General features: G+C 37.7%; 1 pseudogene; it reads left to right on the forward strand.

Moving 5' to 3' along the window:
* Window positions 1–4,489: 4,489 nt before the first annotated feature.
* LOC114221317 (olfactory receptor 4K17-like) lies at window positions 4,490–5,484 on the forward strand (annotated as a pseudogene).
* Window positions 5,485–11,196: the final 5,712 nt, after the last annotated feature.

The raw sequence follows: 11,196 nt of genomic DNA on the forward strand, positions 1-11,196 counted from the left end.
CTAAACAATGTTGTAAGCAGATGTGCCCTCATAGGGCTTTGCTGTTATATTTACAGAGCAAAAGCAGAGTAGATTTAGCATAATTCCTAAGGGCCCTAGGATTTTCAGAATGGTAACTGAGGCTTGGCTTCAAATTAAAGTCACCAACTACATTAGCCCCTGACAGGAAAGTCTGCCTGTCCTTTGAAGCTTTGAAGCCAGGCATTGACTTTTCCTTTCTAATTATGAAAGTCCTAGATGGCATCTTCTTTCCATATAAGGCTGTTTCATCTACATTAAGAATCTATTGTTTAGTGTAACCACCTTCACAGTAATTATCTTAGTTAGATCTTCTAGTTAAACGTGCTATAGCTTCTACAATAGCACTTGCTGCTTCACCTTACACTTTTATGTTATAGAGATACCTTCTTGCCTTAAATCTCATGAGCCAGCCTCTGCTGGCTTCAAATTTTTCTGCTGCAGCTTCCTCATCTCTCTCAGCCTTCCTAGAATTGAAAAGACTTAGGGCCTTGCTCTGGACTAGGCTTTGGCTTAAGGGAATGTTGAGGCTGGTTTGATCTCTCCAAACCACTACAACTCTCCATATTGGCAAGAAGGCGGTTTCACTTTCTTACTATTCATGTGTTCTTGGGAGTAGCACCTTTAATTTCCTTCAAAAACTTTTCCTTTTCATTCACAATGTGGTTGTTTGGCACAAGAGGCCTAGCTTTTTATCTATCTCAGTTTTCAATATGCCTTCTTCACTAAGCTTAATCATTTCTAGTTTTTAATTTAAGGTAAAAGATGTGTGACTCTTTTTTTTTTTCACTTGAATACCTAGAGGCCATTGTAAGGTTATTAACTGGCCTAATATCAATATTGCTTTGTCTCAGGGAATAGGGAGCCCTAAGGAGAGAGACAGAGATGGGGAACAGCCAGTTGTTGGTGGCAATCAGAACACAAACATTTATCAGTTAAGTTTGCCATCTTAAATGGGTATGGTTCTTAGAACACCAAAACAATTACAATAGCAATGATCTCAGATCACCATAACAAATATAATGAAAAAGTTTAAACATTGCAAGAATTAAGAAAATGTGAGACAGAGACACAAAGTGAGCAAATGCTGCTGGAAAAATGGTGTCAGTACACTTCCTCAATGCAGTGCTGCCATAAACCTTCAATTTGAAAAATGCACAGTACCTCTGAAGTATAATAAACAAGGTATGCCTGTATAAATGAGTTTAGAGACTTATATTTAGGGATCTAACTAGAGAAATGTGAGCATTGCCTGGGGTAATAGAATTATGATTGAAAGTGAAAAAGATAAAGCTGATGATTCTCAACCAGAGACAATTCTGTCCCCCATGGGACATATGGCAATCTCTGGAGACATTTTTGGTAGCCACAATGAAGAGGAGCTACAGGTAACTACCAAGTAGAGACTAGGGATGGTATTAAGTATCCTACAATGCAAAGGACAGCCCCTGCAACCAAGAATTATTCAGCCCCAAATGTTAATGGTGCTACACACCATTCCTGGTGTGTAGGAATATAGTAGAGTGACGCATAAAAATATGGGTACACTGAATTGTTTTAGGTGGAATCTAAGTTACTAAATCAGGGTTTCATAATCACATTAATATAAGAGAGCAAAAATTTGTGTGTTTTAAAGAAATGGATTCTAAAAGGCATTTTTTAATGATTTTGAGTTGCCACAGATACTTTTGTGTGGAAGTGCACATGCTAGTTGGCCAAACCAAACCTCTTCAGAAGGGAAGTCACTGTGCACAGCCACAGTTGAAGTGGGTCCTCTAGGACTGCCAGTCAGGGGAAGGGAGTGTAGATAGGTAATATGGGACACATACAAAGAAAGGAAGGCATTGAGGGGCTCTTCTTCCATGAGCTTTATTTTGGTTATTTATTATTGCATAACAAACACTAGCTCAGTGGTTTAAAACATTTATAATTATCTTTCATAGTTCTCTAGGGTATTTATGTCCAGCAAGATGGTTTTACTTGGGTCCTTCAATGCAATTGCAGGTACATGACAGCTGTGGCTGCAGTCAACTAAAGACTTGACTGGACGGGTTTTCCAAGGCTAGAAATTGATGTCTGCTGTCTTCTAGGAGCTCATTTGATACTGCTAAGCAGAGCACATATATGTGGCTCTTCTATGAAGTTAGGGATTCTCATTATATGGTGTCTGGGTTCCCAGAGGGGATGGCCCAAGAGGAAGTGTTCTAAGCAGCCCAGACAGACCCCACAGAGCTCTTTATTATTAGACTTAGAGGTGAGACAACGTGACTTCCACCACATCCCATGAGTTAAGTGCAAGCCACTAGGCCAGCTCAAATTTAAGACGAAGAGACTATACTACACAAGGGGTTAAATGCTGGGGTATACGACTCATTGAATGGTCATGTATCAGGGACTAAATACCACAACCTTGACTATCCTCATAGATTAGAAACTCACTGTTGAGGAATGATTTAATCAGAGAACTTTAATAATGGGAAGGACTGTGGGTCTGACCATTAGAAGTCTGGGGATCATGTAAGTCAACAAGAGGATCTGAACTGAACCTGGGGAGGAAGCAGCAGGAGATAAGAAGAAGGATTTGGAGGGAATCTGTCAGCAGCAGGCCATCAGTCATGCTTACCTGTTAAAACTCTATTATAGTTAAGATTTTAACAAAGGGCCTAGTACACTGCAACTTTTTATCAAATATGTACTGATTTTAACACCTATAAATGTTTTATTTCTGTCTGTATAAGGGTTTTTGGTGAATAAAACTAAATTGCAAGAACAAGACTATCATTGAAAACAATACATCCCTTCTCCCTCTCTGAACTTCTGTACTCTATACAATGGGGCACTTGGTAGATGTCTTCTTCATTTGCTCTGTGATTGCTTATAAGTGCAAGCTATATTCCCTCAATCAGTCTGGTGTGCTGATTAGGGCTAGAGGTCATAACCTAACCTTCTCATTCACCACAGTCCCCCTCATACCCGGTCTCTCTCCATTAACTAACACACAGTGTAAAGAAAGTTCTTTGAATCAACAGCTTCAATATCTCTCCTAAAGTGGATTTTATATTTCCTTGAACAGTGGGCTATAACCCACACATACAGAAGGTATTAGTGACAAATACATTAATAATCTTGTCTCTTATTTGTATAGGATTTCAACCTCATAAGGCATACTCATAGTTTATTTCATTCACTCTCCATTAGATTTTAATGTTAGTTTTCTCAAGTTTTCATAGTAAAGTGATTTGTGTAAGGGCAGAATGTGAATTATCAATAAAATCCAAAGTATGACACCACCTTAATGACAGTCAGTGCTATTTCCACTACCCACACCGTCACAACAATTGTGAAGTAATGGCTTGCCTTTTGATTAATAAAAGATCATGACTAATAGTTATTTTCTGTTTGCAAATAAGTACATGCTTGATTTGTGAGGGTAGCAGAGGGTAGGACTAAATCATTTTTTTTTAAAAATAAACCTTCTTAAACAAGCTGCTGTCAAACTTAGACAAATAGTTGTAAGGTCCTGATCTTCTACTTTTTTAGCCCAACCAGTAGCTGCTTACAAACTTCCTTGGAAACCCTCAGGCATATTATTCCCTAAATTATGAATGATTACAATAACTTGAAAATAAGCTAGGGTATAGAAAAAAAACCTTGCTGTTCTGTGTCATTATTCTTCATATATAGATTTCTACTAAACACTCTCTTACTTCAAAGATATTAATTGAGCACAGACATTTTCAGGTCCCATGGGAATCCCACAAAGGGATATTTGGGTCTTGAAGTTATTTAGTTGCAGTTCACATTACAACAACCAAAATATGTCTTTTTAAATAGTTGTTATATTGCTCAATATTTTTAAAAATATATAAATTTTATATGTATATATTTTAATACATTTAATGTTTATAAAATGAGATCGTACTGTATAAAGTTCATTGTAACCTACCTTTTTTCACTTAAATAATGTGAATGTTTTCCATATTCTTAAATACTTTTCTTAAACACCACTTAATTGTTAGTGGAATATTACACCCTAAGATTCCTGTAACTCATTGAAGAAAATATGCCCCAACTGTAAGATTTTTAGATTGCTCAACTTTTTACACATAACAATAATGTTACTCTAGGTTGTTGCTTATAAGCTAGTCTTAGAGATGGACAATTTAGACATGTATCTTCCTTCTTCAAGTAACAGAAATTAACATTAAATTTCAAAGTCAAATGAGATTGTTAAAAAACCCTAATGGGGGTGCCTGGGTGGCTCAGTCGTTAAGCGTCTGCCTTCGGCTCAGGTCGTGATCCCAGGGTCCTGGAATCAAGCCCCGCATGGGTCTCCCTGCTCAGCAGGAAGCTTGCTTCTCCCTCTCCTATTCCCCCTGCTTGTGTTCCCTCTCTCGCTGTGTCTCTCTCTGTCAAATAAATAAATAAAATCTTTAAAAAATAAATAAATAAAAGACCCAAATGAATGAAAATGCTTGGCAACCTCCATGGCATTAGTGCCCTCTTCTCGCTCTCTACAGGTCATCCCAGAACAAGCCACTCAGTGGAGTCCACAGAATAATTAAATCAGTCTGAAGTGTCAGAATTCATTTTGACCACCTGCCAGGATATATAGTTTCTTCTCTCTGCACTCTTCCTAGTTGTCTACTTGGCCACAGTTTCAGGTAACCTTCCCATTGTGGTCAGTGATTTACATCCCAAACCTGAACACCCCCCATGTACTTTCTTCCTGGGACTCTCTCCTTTTGGAATGAACTTCACTTCCATTTCCATTAAGATAATTGTGAGGTTGGTAAAAAAGCATAAGACCATTTCCTTTGCTGGATGCTTCACACAGATTTTTCTCCTTCACTTACTGGGTGGATTTGAAATGGAACTTTTGGTCTCCATGGCATGTGACAGATATGCCGCTATTTGTAAGCCCCTACATTGCACAACCAACATGAACAGGAAGGTGTGTGTTTTGCTGGTAGTGACCACATGATTCTTAGGTGTTCATTTAGGGCTTTAGATACTCTGTTGTGAATTTGCCTTTCTGTGGTCCCAATGTAGTGGACACCATTTCCTGTGATCTCCCTCTGGTTACTAAGTTTGCTTGCATAGATACCTATATTGTACAGACTGTCACTGTTGCCAGCAGTGGGATGATCTCTGTGAGCTGGTTCATGATTTTGCTTATCTCCTACAGTCTGATCCTCAAAACCATTAAGAGTCACTCTTCTACTGGGCCACCCAAAGCTCATTCCACTTTGATCACATCACAGTGATGATTCTCTTTCTTGGCCCATGCATCTTCACACGTATCGGACCCTTCAACAACCACTTTCTGGATAAGTTCCTTGCTGTATTTTACATCATTGTCAACCCATCTAGAACCTAATTATCTACACTCTGCAAAACAAAGAAAGGAAGACAGCCATGAAGAAATTCTGGTGTGATTTTGTGAGTTCTAGAGAGGATACTTAGATTAAAAAGAAATTTAGATAGAAACAAGTTTTTTAAAGTTTTTAAAGAAAACTTTACATCTTTTAAAAACTGTCATTGACCTATAGAGAGTACGTCAAGTGCAAGGCTTATAAAAGTCAGACCTTCAAAGATATTTTGAATGTAGTACCAGCAATAAAGAAATCAATGCCTTCATATATTTTAAATGATGCTGAGTGATCATAAAAATTGTCCATTAAAAATCCACTTGTATTTGGGGCACCTGGCTGGCTCAGGAAATGGAGCATGTGACTCCTTATCTCAGGGTTGTAGGTTTGAGCCCCACATTGGATATAGGGATTACTTAAAAATAAAAAAATGTTAAAAAAAAACCTCACTTGTATTTAAGAGGCATGAATAAATATATGCTTCATCAATGTATTAAAATGGTATTGGTTGAACAAAAAGAAATCAAAGGCATCCAAATCGGCAAAGAGGAAGTCAAACTCTCACTCTTTGCAGATGATATGATACTTTATGTGGGAAACCCAAAAGACTCCACCCCAAAACTGCTAGAACTCATCCAGGAATTCAATAAAGTGGCAGGATATAAAATCAAAGCACAGAAAACAGTGGCATTCCTATACACCAACAACAAGACAGAAGAAAGAGAAATTAAGGAGTCGATCCCATTTACAACTGCACCCAAAACCATAAGATACCTAGGAATAAATCTAACCAAAGAGGCAAAGGATCTGTACTCAGAAAACTGTAAATACTCATGAAAGAAATTTAGGAAGACACAAAGAAATGGAAAAACGTTCCATGCTCATGGATTGGAAGAACAAATATTGTGAAGATGTCCATGCTACCTAGAGCAATCTACACATTCAATGCAATCCCTATCAAAATACCATCCACTTTTTTCAAAGAAATGGAACAAATAATCCTAAAATTTGTATGGAACCAGAAGAGACCCCAAATAGCCAGAGGAATGTGGAAAAAGAAAAGCAAAGCTGGCGGCATCACAATTCCGGACTTCCAGCTCTATTACAAAGCTGTCATCATCAAGACAATATGGTACTGGCACAAAAACAGACACATAGATCAATGGAACAGAATAGAGGGCCCAGAAATGGACCCTCAACTCTATGGTCAACTCATCTTTGACAGGGCAGGAAAGAGTGTCCAATGGAAAAAAGATAGTCTCTTCAACAAATGGTGCTGGGAAAACTGGACAGCCACATGCAGAAGAATGAAACTGGACCATTTCCTTACACCACACACAAAAATAGACCCTAAATGGTTGAAAGACCTAAATGTGAGACAGGAGTCCATCAAAATCCTAAAGGAGAACACAGGCAGCAACCTCTTCGACCTCAGCTGCAGCAACTTCTTCCTAGAAACATCGTCAAAGGCAAGGGAAGCAAGGGCAAAAATGAACTATTGGGATTTCATCAAGATAAAAAGCTTTTGCACAGCAAAAGAAACAGTCCACAAAACCAAAAGACAACCAAAAGAATGGGAGAAAATATTTGCAAATGACATATCAGATAAAGGGCTAGTACCCAAAATCTATAAAGAACTTATCAAACTCAACACCCAAAGAACAAATAATCCAATCAAGAAATGGGCAGAAGACATGAACAGACATTTTTCCAAAGAAGACATCCAAATGGCCAGCAGACACCTGAAAAAGTGCTCAACATCGCTTGGCCTCAGGGAAATCCAAATCAAAACCTCAATGAGATACCACCTCACACCAGTCAGAATGGCTAAAATTAACAAGTCAGGAAACGACAATGTTGGCGGGGATGAGGAGAAAGGGGAACCCTCCTACACTGTTGGTGGGAATGCAAGTTGGTGCAGCCACTCTGGAAAACAGTATGGAGGTTCCTCAAACAGTTGAAATAGAGCTACCATACGATCCAGCAATTGCACTACTGGGTATTTACCACAAAGATACAAATGTACGGATCTGAAAGGGTATGTGCACCCCAATGTTTATAGCAGCAATGTCCACAATAGCCAAACTGTGGAAAGAGCCAAGATGTCCATCGACAGATGAATGGATAAAGAAGATATGGTATATATATATATATATATATATATATATATATATATACACAATGAAATATTATGCAGCCATCAAAGGGAATGAGATCTTGCCATTTGCAACAACGTGGATGGAACTGGAGGGTTTTATGCTGAGTGAAATAAGTCCATCAGAGAAAGACATGTATCATATGACCTCACTCATATGAGGAATTCTTAATCTCAGGAAACAAACTGAGGGTTGCTGGAGTGGTGCAGGGGTGGGAGGGATGGGGTGACTGGGTGATAGACATTGGGGAGGGTATGTGCTATGGCGAGTGCTGTGAATTGGGCAAGACTGTTGAATCACAGATCTGTACCTCTGAAACAAATAATGCAATATATGTTAAGAAAAAAAAAAGAAGAAGATAGCAGGAGGGGAAGAATGAAGGGGGGGAAATCGGAGGGGGAGATGAACCATGAGAGATGATGGATTCTGAAAAACAAACTGAGGGTTCTAGAGGGGAGGGGGATGGGGGGATGGGTTAGCCTGGTGATGGGTATTAAAGAGGGCATGTTCTGCGTGGATCACTGGGTGTTATGCACAAACGATGAATCATGGAACACTACATCCAAAACTAATGATGTAATGTATGGTGATTAACATAACAATTAAAAAAAAAGAAAATCTCTGTTCTTTGATGGCTGCTGGATATTAGCAACTTCCAGCTATCTTGGCTCAAGTGGATCTTGCCATTTAAGAGGATAAAGTTTTTCAAACCGGAGTGTTATGCAGTAAGATAACTTTTAACATAGAGATAGAAGTAAAAATGGTTATATATCCAGTGAGAGATGATATAAAACTCAATTACTACAGAAGTAAGGTCAAACTACAACCTGAGAGAAAAGGAAGGCATCTTAAGCTAGCAAAAGGAACTTGGACTTTCTCTCTCTGCGCCTTACCTAGTGTATATCTCGGGCAATTCATTAAATTTTCTGAGTCCAAGTTTCTCCTGTAAAAACATAAATGTTGAGAATCTCAGAGTTTTAGGAAAATTATTTAAAAAATCTTAGTGGATGAACATTGAATTTAGAAGAGCATGAAAAATGTATTGCTGTATTTTTAACTCCCCAAAGAGTAAGTCATTTGTCTCCTTTCCCTAATTTTTCAATTTTACTAATCCCAAGGTTAGCATTACTCCCTTTGTGAAAAATCTCTGGGTTACAGTTAAGAATTTCAAAGGTGCTTTAATAGAATGTGTTACTGCCTCCTGTAGAGCTTCTTAAAATATGAATAATCCCTCTTGGACAAAAGCAAAAGTGAAAAGTGAAAAATTTGCTAAGCTACTGGAAGGCAAGCAAACTTCTTTCACATAAATATATCCTACAGGATTGCTAAGAATGTGCTTGTTAATTTAGAGAAAATGTAAGAGATAGGCAATTAAAAAAAAAAAGGTGGTGCCAACCATGCATTTTACTTACATTAGGTGATTGGCTGGTCACTAAGATGGCCTCCAGTAAGCTTTGAACACTTTACTGCTTTAAGTTGCATTTTAATGAACAAAGAAGGGAAATAACTGGAAGTTTGGAAGGCTCTACGCATGTTAATTCCAAATATGTTTCCAATTCTTACAAAGCAATGCCCTTAATTTCACAAATTAAATTGTAATTCTGCAAACAACAAAATTAAATTTTGTGGTGGATTTGGCCAAGATTACATCTGTAATTACAAAAGCAAGATATTTAAGAGCTGCCATAATGTTTTTCTGGTTCTCAGACTATAACTTGAATTGAACTTTTAAAAAATCTGAGCTTGTCATTTCCTTCTGTAAGTATTCAGAAGAATCCATCACACACCACACTCCTTATAATCACCATTAATAACAAAATGGTCAAGTACAATACCCACTTGCTTCAGTTGGAACTTCAATACAATCAGCACAATTATTCATAATGCCACTACCTACTGGTAATGGAGTTACACTGACAAGAATCTCAGGCTGTGTTCATTCCCAAGGACAAGACCAAGCCAATTCCTAAACCCCATACTTAAGGATCTGCTTCCTGGGACCAATTCTGTTACAAATTTATGAATTAGTCAGGAGACAAAAAAAAAAAAGATATTTTTGTTCTTTTAATAAAATAATATCATTTAAAGATGGGTAACTAGGTATTGAAGAGTTAAGAATAATAAACTTTTTAAAAGACTAAGGGATCATTTAAAAAGCAACTGAAGAAAAATAGTATCAGCTTTAGGGCTGGAGGAATAAAGAAAGGCAAGAGTTTGGTACTGTAAAACTTAGAAGCTTAGAGAACCCCCAAGGACTTGAAAGTCAGACCTATGAAAACAGGTAGTGGCTGGTGCTAGGATTTTTGAGAAGAAGCATTACTTTTCTGTTTCTGTAATATAGCACCTCATTCTTATAATATGTTAAGAATAAAATGCATAACTTATGTAAAACACCTAACAGTGTCTTTCACATAGTAAACATGCATGCTACAAAAGCTCCCAAAGGCCATCCTTTAGTGATAGTTTTAAATTCAAAATGTGATGTTTTTCAAGATCTAAAAGCCCTGCATAATGTGGTTTCTGTCTGCAGACACATCTCAAACCACTCTCTTCATCACCATCTCAGTTTCTCCAGGCCATGAATAAGAAAAAAAAAAATGATACAATCCTAGAAATATATAGTATATTCCTAGAGAACAGATATATTTACTATTTGCTATGTTTATTTGTTGTAGGCAATGGTTTCTTTAAAATGACACCCAAAGCAAAATCAACAAAAGAAAAAATAAAAATAAACTGGACTTGATCCAAACTAAAAATATTTGTGTGTCAAAGGATACACTCAAGAGAGTGAAGATAAAACCTGCAGATAGAGAAAGTAGTTGTAAGTGATATGTCTGATGAGGGTCTTGTAGTCCATTGAGTGGTGGCCCTCAAAAAGATGTGTCTATATACTCTATCACAACTCCTAAAACTGTTAATGTGAACTTATTTGGAAAAAAGGTCTTTACAAATGTAATAAAGGTCTTGAGATGACATTTTTTGGAGAACCTGGGTTGGCTCTAAATCTAATAACAACTGTCCTAATAAGAGACAAAAAGGCAAAGACAAGAATACGGAGGATAAGACCACGTGAAGATGGAAGTTCAGGATGAAGTTATGCAGTCACAGGCCAAGGAACACCTGGACCCCCCCAGATGCTGGAAGTGGCAAGGAAAGATTCTTCCCTAGAGCCTTAGGAGGGAGCACCGCCCTGCCAAAGTACTGATTTCAGATTTCTAGCCTCCAAAATTGCAAGAGACTAAATTTCTGTTTTAAACCATCAAGATGGTGGTAATTTGTTATGGCAGCCCTAGAAAACTAATACAGGTCTAAAAATAAAAAAACTCTTAAAACTCAAAAAGAGGATCAACCTGGGTGACTCAGTTGGTTAAGCACCAAATCTTGATTTTGGCTCAGGTCATGGTCTCAGGGTCATGAGATTGGACTCCGTGCTCTGCAGGGAGTCTGCTTAAGATCTCTCTTCCTCTGTCCCTCCTCCTACTCATGCTCTCTCTCTCTAAAATAAATAAATACATCTTTTAAAAAAAGATATTTTAAAAACTCAATAATAAAAGCACAAACAACTGAATTTTAAAATGAACAAAAGATATGAAATGACATTTCTCTCAAGAGAATGCACAAGTGGCCAACCAGGAAGCACATGAAAA

The sequence above is a fragment of the Eumetopias jubatus genome, unplaced genomic scaffold (assembly GCF_037043125.1).
Source record: "Eumetopias jubatus isolate StellerSeaLion01/CBP00866 unplaced genomic scaffold, mEumJub1_p1.0 scaffold_7, whole genome shotgun sequence".
In the NCBI taxonomy this organism is placed as follows: Eukaryota; Metazoa; Chordata; class Mammalia; order Carnivora; family Otariidae; genus Eumetopias; species Eumetopias jubatus.